A 14,691-nucleotide genomic window follows, 5' to 3' on the forward strand; every position below is an offset into this window, starting at 1 on the left:
GTTACCACGTATACCTCAATATGTGAAAATCTCTTGTCACATATTACCCTCAAGGTGCATCCATGAATGGCAGCATTTCATCTTTTTCATGGCTAAGTGTTATATATACTGTGCGTATATACATACATAACATGTCTTCTTTATTCATTCATGCATCCATGGACTCTTAGGTTGTATCTCGGCTTTTGTAAATAAGGCTGCAGTTAATGAAGTGTTACATATATCTTTTCGAATTAGTGTTTTTGTATTCTTTGTAAAGATACCCTGAAGTGGGAAAGCTGGATCATATGGTAGTTTTATTGCTATTATTTAAAATGAATCTCCATACTGTTTTCCATAGTGGCTGCACAAACTTACATTTTGACCAGCAGTGTATGAGGGTTCCCTGTTCTACACATGCTCTCCAACACATATTTCTTGTCTTTTTGACAACAGCCATTCTAACAGGCATGAGATGACATCTCATTGTGGTCAGATTTGCCTTGTTAAAAATAATTAGTGATGTTGAATATATTTTTATGTGCCTATTGGACAGCTGTATATCTTCTTTGGAAAAATTTCTATTTAGATTCTCAGTCCATTTTTTAGTCAGCTTGTTTTTTAGTTGTTGAGTTGTATGTATTTTTTTTTTACTTTAGATATTAACTCATTTGATACAAAACTTGAAATATTTTCTTCTATTCAGTATGTTGTCTTTTCATTTTGTTGAGGGTTTCCTTTGCTGTGCAGAAGATTTTGAGTTTGAAGCAGTCCCATTTGTTTATTTTTGCTTTTGTTTCCCTTACCTGTGGAGACATGATATTCCAAAAGGTACTGCTAAGACCAGTGTCAAAGAGCATACTGCCTCTGTTTCTTCTAGGAGTTTTATGATTTCAGGTCTCACCTTCAAATATTTAATGCACTTTTATTTAATTTTTTGTATGCTGTGTGATAGTGGCCTAGTTTCATTCTTTTGCATGAGGTTGCCTAGTTTTTCCAACACCATTTATTGAAGACACTTTCCTTTCTCTATTGTATGCTCTTGACTCCTTTGGCATAGATTAATTGTCCTTATGTGTCTGGGTTTAATTCTGGGTTCTCAAATCTGTTCTATTGAACCATGTGTCTGTTTTTCTCCCAATAACCTGCCATTTTGATTGTTAAAGCTTTGTAGTATGCTTTGAAATCAGGGAGTGTTAAGCATAGAATTTCAACCTGTGCAAAGTTTTATTTGTGTTTTACATGTTATAGCTGAAACCAGAAGCTTCTGTTTTACATCATAAGTCACATACTGTAGCTACCTAGTCATTTGTCTCCACACATTTAGGTAAATTGTTTAATTTCTTTTTTTCTTTTGAGGAAGACTGGCCCTGAGCTAACATCCGTACCCATCTTCCTCTACTTTATATGTGTGGCACCTACCACAGCATGGCTTTTGCCAAGTGGTGCCACATTCACACCCGGGATCCAGACCGGTGAACCCCAGGCCGCTGAGAAGCTGAAGGTGCACATTTAACTGCTGTGCCACCGGCCAACCCTAACTTGTTTCTTTAAATACAAATAAATTCTTTAAGTTCATTTGAATATACAATTTTCTCAATTTAAATGTAGAATAAATTGCCAATTATTCTCACATCCTTTGCAAGTCACTTAATCTTAATATTTTTGTTGAAATCAGAAAAACTCTAAATCAAATAAGTCCCCTCAAAATAGTTTTATAAAAGGATATTAGGGTAGGATGGATTCCAGATTCAATTTCAATCAGGATAAAGCAGAATAGGTAAGCAGACTTATAAACATCATGTTTGTTTGTTTTGTTTGTTACTTCACATTTCACTATCTATATTTTATATATCACAAAGATATTTTGCATATAAAATATATATAATTTTAAAAACACTTTATTGGGAGGCTGGCCTGGTGGCACAGCAGTTAAGTTTGCTCATTCTGCTTCAAGGGTCTGGGACTTACCAGTTCGGATCCCGGGTGCAGACATGGCACCGCTTGGCAAACCATGCTGTGGTAGGCGTCCCACATACAATGTAGAGGAAGATGGGCACAGACGTTAGCTCAGGGCCAGTGTTCCTCAGCAAAAAGAGGAGTATTGGTGACAGATGTTAGCTCAGGGATAATCTTCCTCAAAAAAAAAGAAACCACTTTATTGGATGCTCTAAGGCCATGCTATCCGAGCAGTAGCTATTGGCACTGTCGCAACTGGGCACTAGAAACGTGTAGTCAAAGTGGCAAGGTGCTCTAAGTATAAAATACACACAAGATTATGAAGAGTTAGATCGAAAACAATGTAAAAGATCACATTAACAATTTTGTGTTGCTTACACATTGAAATGATAATATGTCAATACAAATATAAATAGCATATCACGAATAATATATGTCCGAACATATATGTAATATATTTTTCACTCTGTAGATAATGGGACTGAGCATGGGGTTGAGGATGATGTTGAAGGCTGCCAAAATCTCATCTTTTGCTGTCAGTAGAGATTTTGGGCCAAAGGTAGGTATAGACAAAAGTTGCATAGTAAAAGATCATTATAGTTAAATATTTTTAACAGGCGGTGAAGACCTTTTTCTTTTGTCTTTTGAATGCATATGTTAGACACCAAAAGGGACCTGGCCTTAGAAAGCACACTTAGAAAGTTATGCCAAGAAAAGGAAAGAGGGAAAAAGAGGCTTGTGCTCACAAAATCCATGCCTTCATAGAGCCAGGTGTCCATACATGCCAGAGACAACGGACCTGGGACATCCCAGAAGAGTTGATCAATAGCCATGGACTGTCAGTCCATGTGTGTGGGTGTGAAAAAGAGTTGATTGACACCAAAATCCGAGATCCTATGATCATCTCTACACTCATTCTTTTACTCATGCAGATAGGATAATGGAGGAGGTGGCAAATGGTCATGTAAAATCATAGATCGTGGAGGCCAGTAGTAAGGCTTAAGAATATACCATGATCAAGAAGAAACTTTGCACCCCACTGTTCAGGCAGGAGATGCCTCTCTGGTCAGAGAGGAAGTTAAATGGCATTTTGGAGATGGTGATTGAGATGTACAGCTGGTCCGTTAGGGAGAACTGGCTGAGGAGAAAGTACATCCTTGCATGGAGTTGGGAATCCAAGCATATGAGGCAAATCACGGCTGAGGACCCAGAAAGGTGAGAAAGAATATGAGGATGATGTCAACAAGAAAAGAAGGTCAGTTAGATTTGTGGGAAATAACCCCAGCAAAATGAAATAATTTGAAGACGGATTCCATTTCTGCAGGAAAACTCAGTGCTTTAACTTCATTGAAAGAAAAATAAAAACCAAAACAAAACACAGAACATGAAATGAAACAAAACAGAAGCATAAAAAGGAATTCTGACTTTATTAATGTTTGTTTAGGATGAATTATTTTTCCTTCGATACTTCACCTTTTGTTCAATTGATTTAAATTTCTGAGTTGAAGCTTCCCTTCCAATTTTGCTGATAAGCATTTCAGCAAATGATCTTTAAGGATAAAGTCTCATATTATACACAGCAAAGATAATCAAGATAAATATAGCATTCGTCTTCTCATAACTCCTGGCCAGGCCCATGGCTCACAATTTATCAACAAGTCACAGGAATCCCTGTATTCCCTAACATCTGCCAATTTAATATGGTATATTGACAGCGGTAACTGGCTTACACGACTCAGAAACATTTTGCATGCTTAAATTCTAAGTGTTTTGTTACCTAGCCCTCTTCCACATCTTTAATTTCTGGTCTTCCCGCCCCACTGCCACTACTCCAGCCAGACAAACCTTAATTCGCTGCCTCTTACTTTCTTTATAACTTCTGTGGCTTTCATAAAAATATGCCTATCATCCAAAATCATTGTCTTGAATTATAAAGGTATTTATTGCATGCCCTACAAGATCTACCTTAATTATAAAATATTATTTGAATATTTTCTCTTCTATAATGATGTTTCCATTTTCTGAAGCCATACAGAACTCAAAATCAAATGAACAGATTTTTATACACGATTTTCTTTTCATTAGGTAAAATAAATATAAACTTTGCAGATTATATAATATATATTTTGCATTCCATTTTCCACTGCTTCAAGCAATAATTAGTATGATGAAAATATAACAAGGGTATCACAATTGTTGTTACCCTGCATATCTACTCTCTACCTGTACCTCTATCTATGTATATATCTATATTTATTTATCCCACTTCTATATCTTTGAGATGCTATACAATATGTGAAATTTCATTCACATTGCATCATGTATTATAATTCTCCCCTACCCAAAATTCTGTCCATTCATGCATGAATATCTCCATTATTCCAATATGAAAAGTAGAATTCATAGATGGGAAGAATAATCTTCTCAAATACAGTTAGTGATGCAATCAGATTTTGAGCCTGTGTGACTGCTACAAATTTCTAGTTATTTCAATAGTGCAAGTTTCCTAATTGTTTTGTAAATGCTTTGCTCTGTGTAGCATGCATTAGTCAAATCAAATAGTGTAACTGTTACTCTTTTGCAAAAGATCATGTTTAATTCCACATTTCAGAGTAGGTCAAAGCATACTGAGATTAGAGAGGATGTTTATTTCCTCCCTCTGTAGTTTAATTTTTGTTTTTGTTTTTCCCAGTGGATGGCAGCAGGATCAAGCAGATGCAAATTTGTTCTCAGAAAAGCTGATATGAGCAGGAAGAGGATCTGGATTTGCAGTTGATGTGTCTGTACTTACCTTCTTCAGACTTAATTGATTAAGTAGAGCAGTAAAATTAAAATTGTATACTAAATTTAGAGTAAAAAATCAAGAAGGGGTAAAAATGAATAAATTTTCCTTTCTGGAGAATTTTTCTAGTTTTTTATGCTTATACCTTTCCTTGGAAATTTTTATATGTAACAATTTTTAGCCCTCTTCTCCTTATGTCACCTCAATTCTGGAAAGTTGTTCTTCCCTACACTGTCTCCGCAGCATGCAAAAACTGTGACTGTTGCATTTCATACATTTCTAATAGATGTTTGATTTATTCATTTACCCCATCTCTATGTGGGATTTCCTGCTTTCCATGTGTTTGTCTCTCTAAGGCAAAAGGCTGATGCCTAATTACATACAAGATATTGATTTGGGTAGTAATTTTAGGTTACTTATTTTTAAACAATAAATAACAATTTATAGTTTGTTGCAATTATTCACATTTAATGACTTAAATCAACTGTTACTTCATATAACTTTGGTGAACATGAATAAAATTGTGAAAAAGAATTTGTCATAGAGAAATGGAAATTCATTCTTATAACTATTTAGTTGACAAATGCTAATAACGAAGAGTGCATAGTCAGAAGTATAACAGGTGCACAATATCGCTGTATGTGAATGCTAGATGGGATTGTAGACATCCTCTGATTTTTATAGCTTTCTAGAAATAAAAACTAATGACCTAACAGATAGAGATAAAACATACAATCACCATAATTATAATACAATCATTCTCTCAAATGATATTCACTATAGTTCTATTGAATGGCAGAACTGCTAGGTAGTGAAATGCTTTGATGATTAAAACACGAGATTCAACAACCATGTAGTTAAAGTTTAGTGAGTGTACAGTCAATAGACCCACAAACTCTAACTTGCAATCTGATGCCGTATACTTATTAGTACATTAAAGAAGATAAAGTAGACTAAAGGGATAAATACAGATAGATAAGAGCACTCAAAAAAAGCCACTATGTTGAGGCAATATTCAAGCAGGCCTGGTTAAAGAATTTTCAACTCAGAGTGAAAAGAACGTAAACAGTGAAACCTATTTAGTTTCTCAGGACAATAACAATGAGGCCAGGGTTTGTGAGGCACAGGGCATTAGGGCATTTGTGTAAGAAATGCCAGACCATGATAAGAACTTGGATTTAGTTCTGGGTATGATGAGAAGCCAGTGAGAGTACTACGATTTTAGGTACATTTCTGGAACTCACATGAGATGCTCTGGGTGAGTAGAGAGTTGTCAGGAGGACTGCCTGTAGGAGACTAGTTAGGAAGGCATCAAAACAGCCATGGAAAGAGACTACAGCAGTGTTTCTAGGTGGGGGCATAAGAGTTATTCATGGTTGGGGGGCAGGGGTCTAGACTCTGGGCACATTTAATGTTGATGTTACTTTTTATGAGAATTAAGTTCAATAATAAATGCACATCCCTTGGCATAGACCATGGCTGTGAGTGAAGGATGTCTGGCAATCATTATCCTAACCTATTATGACCTTTACCAGGGTGCTGATATGGGAACATCAGTTAAATGGTTGCCTATCCCATCGTTTGTTCATGTCCGGCTCTCTCACCCAATTTTCAACCTTGTTCCTTTTTGATGGGAATTTTCCTGATTTTAAAACAGAAGGCCCTAAGGACTAGGCAAATCAGGACAGTTGGTGCCTCATTCAGGGAGGGGTTGGTACCTGAGGAACCATTCTTTCTCTGTGGCCTCCTGCAGTGACTATCACATGGTGGCTCCCAACACCTTATGTGCCTGATAAAATAAACCAAAGTTTTGCCTTAAAATTAAATAAATATGATAGTTCATAATGATGAAATGTGACCAGTTTAGTTTAAAAATCAGTCTTTAGTATGCGTGTCTTGGAAATATGAGAAAAGAGCCTCTTGGGTAGTTTTCTTCGTTCTTCTTTTTAATCTACGTTTAAATTCAGGGGAAGAAAGATTCCAACCACTCCTCCCAGGAGGAGTGTTTCCAAGGGCAAGTGCTCAACAGACACAGCTGGCGCTGTCTCTGTGTTCCATGTTTAGAAGGGAGACAAGCTCACCTTTCCCTTTGCTCATCCAGGGACCACTTGTGTCCTGGTATTTTAATGAGTACTGAAATTTAGAAGAGAAAATAGCATTCATGCATTATTTTATCTCTCTATTTCTTTGAGTCCAAATTTTCATAAACGTTCATATAATTTCAGTAGGTTTATCCTAATTTATATAAATAGGGTTATATTAATGTATAAATCAATGAGTCTATTTGAGACATGATTAGATGAATGTTCTGCAAAAGTATAATTTCTCAAAAGTTAAATATGTGACTGTCACATAAATTTGGGATGAATGAACATATATCAAATGTTTATTTAAATCATCCATGAGCAAGCAAACAGGTGTCAGAAATGGTTCAAAAAGCATTTGATTTGATTAGTACTTTTTATAAACCTCTGAGAAAGACACACTGAAATACACGCTATTGATTTTTATTTTGACTTTTGCAATTTGTTGCTTTATGAAAAGTATTTGGGCTGGAGTTGTGCTGTCTCGAGTTGGGTATTTCAATTTTCAAGGTAAGGGAGCCTCTGATAATACCACACTTGGTTAGGTTCCGGTTAATAGTTTGCCCCGAGGGCAAGATTGTTAAGAAGAACAGAGTGCTCTGGTGCATTTCAAAATTGTTTTATTCCCGTCCAGCTGGAAGCCTGAGAAGAAACCACACATTTGGTGTCAGGAGAAAAAAAATACTGATTGCTTGGGCTTTTGTTTTCAGTTACAGTAAAATTACTTGATTTCTTGATTTATTACTGGGCACAAATATAAGTGTTAACATGCAACTTCACAGATTATGGACCCTGATTACTAGTAAATAGTAAGTCAAACACAGATGCATTCATCTCAAAGCCAAATAACCTTTGAGCGGGCCTGTTAAACCATGCTCCAGTATAACATTGAAAGGAAAGAGTGCTCTTCCTTTGCTGTATTTTCTGTTTTAGGTAATTTTTCTTTACACTTAGACCAGAATCAGCATAGACTCTGAGGTAGACTTTTTTCTTTTATTAGAAACAATCATGATGATCATAATGTAGGGGATCAAAATTGTCCACCTCAAAATGTGTCTAACTGGCTTAATTTTTAAGCTAAAGACTCTGAAAGAATATTTAACAATTCCCTTAAGTGCCTAAAAGAATTTAAGTTAGAAGATCTGTTCGCAGGACAAGCCATCACTATAGATAATTCTCACTATCCATAGACCGTGAGGGTCCTTGATAAACCCATTCTTATCAAAGTTCTATCTACTGAGTGCTTGCTTTTCCATTTCCAAGTGAATTGTCTTCCTCCCCTTTGAAGCCCCAAAACACTATCCCCAATTTCTTCCTTTGTCTTTAGCTGAAGATGATATTTAAGTTGACAGCTTCAGCCATTCTGCTTGAGTCACTCAGTTTTCCTGGGTTTCTTCCATGCATACACGTTATAAAGCTTTGAGTTTCTCCTGTTATTCTGTCTCATGTCACTTTAAATCTCAGACCAGCCAGAAGTACCTAGAGGGTAGAGGAATTGTCTTCTTCCCCTACAATAACAGTGAGCATTTATACAGCATTTACAATGGGCCAGATACTCTTCCAGATACTTTACCAATATTTCACTTAATCCTTCCAGTAATGCTACAAAACAAATAATGTTATTACTCACATATGATAGAAGAGGAACATGAAGCTTATTTATAATTGTGATACAAGATCACAAAATGGGTGAGGAATACAAACAGGATTAAAATATACACAAACAAAATTGGGAATTCAAGAGTTTATAGGCTATCAAAGCATTGACACCCAGTTCTTGATGCAGTAAAAGTTCACCTTCAGATGATTCATTTAAAGAAGTATTTTTCAAAGTGTAATTAGAAAGACCTTTGGGTGATTCAGATGTTCCCTAAAGTTTGAGAACCTTAAATCTAAGGTGACTTAGATGTACATTCTTCCACTGTGCTACCACAGGATAAAAATGTTCCTTTAAAACACCAATATTGTTTGCATTCTTGTAGAACACAAAAATTCGTAGATGGATGGGCTGTTTTGAAGATTAAATAAATGCGTGTAAGTTTATTTAGAATGCTGAGCATACTTGCTAGCTTGTAGAAATGCTTAATAAATAAAATATATTATTATTATCATCACACTAAGAAAAAACGAAAATCTGTCTATTTCAAGCAATTAAGTCACATTTGTACAGTTCAAGAAGTGGAATTCCAGATATTACCTCCAATAAGTCTGTGCATTGCTGTTATCCTTAACAGTGACACACCTCTTCACCTTCCCATTCAGGGTTCTTTTGCTTTTAGCAAAACCTAGGAGGTAAATAAATTAATTGCCCCATTTACTCTTTAAGGAATACTTAAATCTGTGTTCCTTTGCCAAAGGTGATTTGCCATTGAAAGTGTCATTGCGCTGGGAAAGGTATTTTGTAGTTGTAGGAAACTTTAAGTGGTCTTATAGGACTTCTAAATAAAAATGACATGAGGCCAGGAGCAGACAGAAGTACACTCAACACTGATGTAAGCAAACATTTGTAGTCAACTTGTCAGAAAGTACCATCTACACGCCTCATGGATGAGGACTCTCTACTAAGGAGGTGAGTTTAGTTTGTTTCAGAATTATTTTTCATTATGCCAGGAAGTCATTTGAATTGATTTATATTTATCATGTGTTTGGTATTTTACATGTAAATTTTGAGTTTCAGAATAACTTTTGTAAAACTGTTTACTCTTCTCCTCACTTACTGTTAGGATGAAAAAAAGGAACATAATTGCTAAGATTCTGTCAATTACTCTATCAGAAATGTTTTCTTCTTGTAAAGGGATAAATTGTCACAGGTAAATGCAGTCATAGATATTTAATTACTCCAGCTCTTCCAAATTTTTGTATTTGTTCCTTATACATTCCTATTCTATATTTCATTCTATTGATAGACTGCATGTATTTATTAATTCTGCTTTTGATGAGCATTTGGATTGTTTTCAGTTCGGGTCTACTGTGAATTAAACTGCTGTAAACATTTCCGTAATTGTCATTTAATGGACTGAGCTTATGTTTCTGCTTGGTAAGTAGACCACAGTGGAATTATTGGTTCATAAATTATAAGAATGTTGAGCTGTACTAGATAACACAAAAATTTTTTCCAAGTTTTTTATGCTAACTTATACCCTATTGGCAATTTTCAGTTCAGAATTGAGAGTTCCAGTTCTTCAAAACCTTGCAAACACTGGTATTGTTAGTCTTTTTAATTTGAGCCATTGCAATGAGTTTTCAATTGCAGTGTCTTTTTACTATTTTGTTGAGATCATAATAGTTTATAATATTGTGATATTTCAGTTGTACATTATTATTTGTCTATCACCATATATATGTGCTCCTTTATGCCTTTGGCCAATCAGCAAACCCTTTCCCCTCTGGTAACTGCTAATCTGTTATCTTTGTCCATGTGGGTGATTACCTTCCACATATGAGTGAAGTCATATGGTGTTTGTCTTTCTCTGGATTAATTCACTTAACCCTCAAAGTCCATCCATGTAGTTACAAATGGGATGATTTTGTCTTATTTTTATGGCTGAGTAGTATTCCATTGTATATATGTATATACACCATATCTTTTTTATTCATTCATCAGTTGGTGGGAACCTGGGTTGCTTCCACATCTTGGCTATTGTGAATAATGCTTCAATGAACACAGAGGTGCATAAGTCTCTTTGGATTATTGATTTCCAGTTCTTTGGATAAATACCAAGTAGTGGGAAAACTGGGTCATAAGGTATTTCAATTTTTAATTTTTTGCAAAATCTCCATACTGTTTTCCATAGTGGCTGCACGAGTTTGCATTCCCACCAGCAGTGTATGAAGGTTGCTTTTCTCCATATCCTCTCCAACATCTGATATTTTTTGTCTTGGTAATTACAGCCAATCTAACAGGTGTAAGGTGATATCTCATGGTAGTTTTGATTTGAATTTCTTTAGTAATTACTGATATTAAACAACTTTCCAAGTGGCCTTGCTATCTGTATATCTTCTTTGGAAAAATATCTGTTCATATCCTCTGCCCATTCTTTTATTGAGTTGTTTGTTTTGTTATTGTTGAGTTGTATGATTTCCTCATATATTTTATATATATATATAAACTTATACATTATATATATTATATGTCCATATACTTTACACACACACACACACACATATATTTATATTAACTTCTTGTCAATATGTGATTTGCAAATATCTCCTCCCAGTTGGTGGGATGTCTTTTTGTTTTGTTTCTGGTTTCTTATGCCTTGCAGAAGTACTTTATTCTGATGAAGTCCCATTTGTTTATTTTTACTTTTGTTTCCTTGCCTGAGTAGACATGGTATTCAAAAAGATACTTCTAAAACTGATGTCAAAGTGTGTACTACCTGTATTTTCTTCTGAGATTTATAGTTTTACATCTCACTTTCAAATTTTTAATGCATTTTGAGTTAATTTCTGTGTATGGTGAGAGATAACGGTCTACGTTCATTCCTTTGCATGTGGCTGTTCAGTTTTCCCAACACTATTTATTGAAGACACTTTCCTTTATCCATTGTATGTTCTTAGCTCCTTTGTCAAAGATTAGCTGTCTGTAGATGTGTGGTTTTATTTCTGGCCTTTCAGTTCTGTTGCAGTGATCCATGTGTATGCTTTTGTACCAGTACCATGCTGTTTTGATTACTATAGTTTTCTAGTATACTTTGAAGTCAGAGATTGTGATGCCTCTAGATTTGTTCTTTATTCTCAAGATTGCTTTAGCTATTCAGAGTCCTTTGTTGTCCCCTATGAATTTTAGGATTCTTTGCTCTATTTCCATGAAGAATGTCATTGAGATTGTGCTGAATCTGTAGATTACTTTAAGTATTATAGACATTTAAACTTTGTTTATTCTTCCAATCTTCCAATTTTGTTTATAGAATATCATTCAATTTCTTTGTGTCACCATTGATTTTTAAAAATAATGTCTTACAATTTTCATTGCATAGGTATTTCACGTCCTGGCTTACATTTATTCATAGATATTTTAATCTTTTTGTTGAGATTGTAAGTGGGATTGTATTCTTGAGTTCTCTTTCTTTAGATTTGTTAATGAAGTATAGAAACACAATTGATTTTTGTAACTTGATGTTGTACCTTGCAACTTTGCTGTAGTTGTTGATTATTTCTAATATTTTTCCAATGGATTCTTTCAGATTTTCTATACATAAAATCATGTCATCTGCAAGTAGTGAGAATTTCACTTCTTACCTGCCACTTGGATGCCATTCACTTCTTTTTCTTGCCTAATTGCTTTGGCCAAAACTTCCAGTGTTGTGTTGAATAAAAGTGGTGAGAGTGGACACCCTCTCTTGGTAAGTTTGGTAAACTTACCAAAGTTAAAGAAAAACCTTGTATAACCTTTTTATCAAGAGCAGACTAACACTCCAGGAAAATTATCCATTTATGAGAGAGAGAAAACCAAATTTTAATTTTTGCATCAGCTTATTTTTGACATTAAAATTCATTTACTTGGGGTCAAGACAATGTATGAAGAATTTAAAGAAAATGAGAAAATACTAAATTCTTGGGTTTGAAAGTACTGGTCTGTGAAAATGTGTCTATGTATGTGGAAGTACGTGTGTGTGTGCATAGAGTATGTCCCATAATTATGCCTTTGTGAAGCTTTTCTAACTTCACAAATGTAAATGCTACTACTATAAAACACATTACTTGGAGATTTTTATTATTTAATTATATTTATTTTTACTATTTATATAATTATAATAATATAATATATATATTATATTATATTATATTATTATATTTATTATTTACTATTATATTTTCATTGTAATTATTTTAAATAATAGTAAATGGTTAGTTTGAATTTTTGTGTCACTCGTTCTGAGTGAAAATGGCAAAGATTGACGGAAACAATAAAAACAAATATTCAAAATTAAATAAGTATAAAATAAAGTTCTACTTCTGGATAGATGAAAGTAGAAAACTTATTATGGGGAATGACCTATTGGCAGACTATTTAAGTTTGCATGCTCCACTTTAGTGGCCGAGGGTTCACAGGTTCAGATCCCAGGTGTGGACGTAGCACTGCTCATCAAGCCACACTGTGGCAGCATCCTACATAAAATAGAGAAAGATTGGCACAGATATTAGTTCAGTGACAATCTTCCTCAAGCAAAAGGAGGAAGATTGGCAATGGAAGTTATCACAGGGCCAGTATCCCTCAGAAAAAGAAAAGTTATTATGTGGAAAAATGAAGCAGAGATTTGCACAACATGGGTGAAGCTGAAGGGCATTATTCTCAATGAAATAAACCAGAGAGAGAAAGACAAACACTGCATGATATCACTTATATGTGAAATCTAAAAAAAAAAAAGGTCAAACTTATATAAACAGAAAGTAGAAAGGTGGTTGCCAGGGGCTATGGGATAAGGTGAAAAAGGGAGAAGCAGGTAAAAGGGGACAAACTTTCAACTCTAATGTCAAGAGCTTCTGAGGATCTAATGTCTGACGTGGTGACTAGAGTCGAGAACACTGAATTGTACAATTGAAATCAGCTAAGAGAGAAGCACTTCAATGATCTCACACACACAAAGTCAATATGTGAGGTGAAAAAATATTGGAGGTTAGGACAGAGGTGAATCAGGACATGAATCTCTGGGAACCATCCTAAATTTCCAGGAGAACTTCAGACTTTCAAAGGCCATGCCATAAGTGGGTTGAAACCAAGAATCCAGGAGACACGAGGAATCAGGTGACATCTGGCTTCCAGGTGGAAGGAATAGAAAACTACCCAAGGTCTAGAAGGCCCAGGAGGGTGGTTGGAGGCAGTTTTAGGCCAGTTGGTGGGGGAGGGGCTGTGGTCCAATCTGCTTCCCTGCTGTCCCCTCCCCCCCTCAGGAGCCCTTGTGACACGGCCACAGTTCCATGATGAGGGCGTGGGGTTCTAATCTCCAAGTCACTCCCAGTGCTCAGTTGCCTAAGAGTAGAACTGTATTTGAGATATGGAAACTCCTATCTTATATATAAAAAGCATTGTTGTTACCTGGCTGAGCTCCAGTTCTGCTTCCTGGGTGATTGGGACCATCATCCCCAACCTGTGTGGACTGGGGCTCTTCCTCCTGTTCCTCCAGAGGAATTTGCCCTTACAACCACCTTACAAAGGGAGAAACGTCAGGAAGGTAAGAAATCCTGGACCAAGACCCACCAGAAGATGAGTCTCTCTTCTTTTTTATATGATTTCCACTTCTCTGAATCAACTAGAGGGACTCTGGGGATGGGAAACAATAGACTATCATCCTTCTAGGGAAAAGCCAGGCTAGGTGAGCAGGGGTGAGAGTGGGCACAAGGATTTCCATTTGAAAAACTCAGAGCAGGAGTCCTGGTGTGGCAGAGGGCTCCAGGGAAAGTCCCCAGGCCAGTGACCAGTGGCCAACGACGGGATGCTGAGTAGGATCTGTGGGAGGACAGGCCCTGAACACTGGTTACCCAGCTGCCTTCCTGGGGCAGGTGTCTTGACCAGGCCTTTCCTCTGTCGTGGTTGATCTGAGGGCAGAGCTGAGCCCCCTATAGCCTCTGAGCAGGACCTGGAGTGGGGCTGTGGCCTCAGGAAGCAAAGTCCTCTGTGAGGAAGCTCATAAGATTCTGTACATCTGAGAATGTGCGCGTTTCTTGAGCAGAGAAACAGTGACAGAAAATCCATACTGGGTCCCACATGGGGACCTTCTTAGGATCCTCAAAGAAGGAAGACAGCAAATATCCATTTGGTGTTCAATTCTCCACTTCAAAAGTAAGTAAAATGGAAGAAACACCCCAGAGCCCCAGGAGTTCAGTGTAGACAGTCATCTTGCTCACAAAGGCTGGGTGTCTGCAGCTGGTCCAGAGAGAGGAGAG

The sequence above is a fragment of the Equus caballus genome, chromosome 16 (assembly GCF_041296265.1).
Source record: "Equus caballus isolate H_3958 breed thoroughbred chromosome 16, TB-T2T, whole genome shotgun sequence".
In the NCBI taxonomy this organism is placed as follows: domain Eukaryota; kingdom Metazoa; phylum Chordata; class Mammalia; order Perissodactyla; family Equidae; genus Equus; species Equus caballus.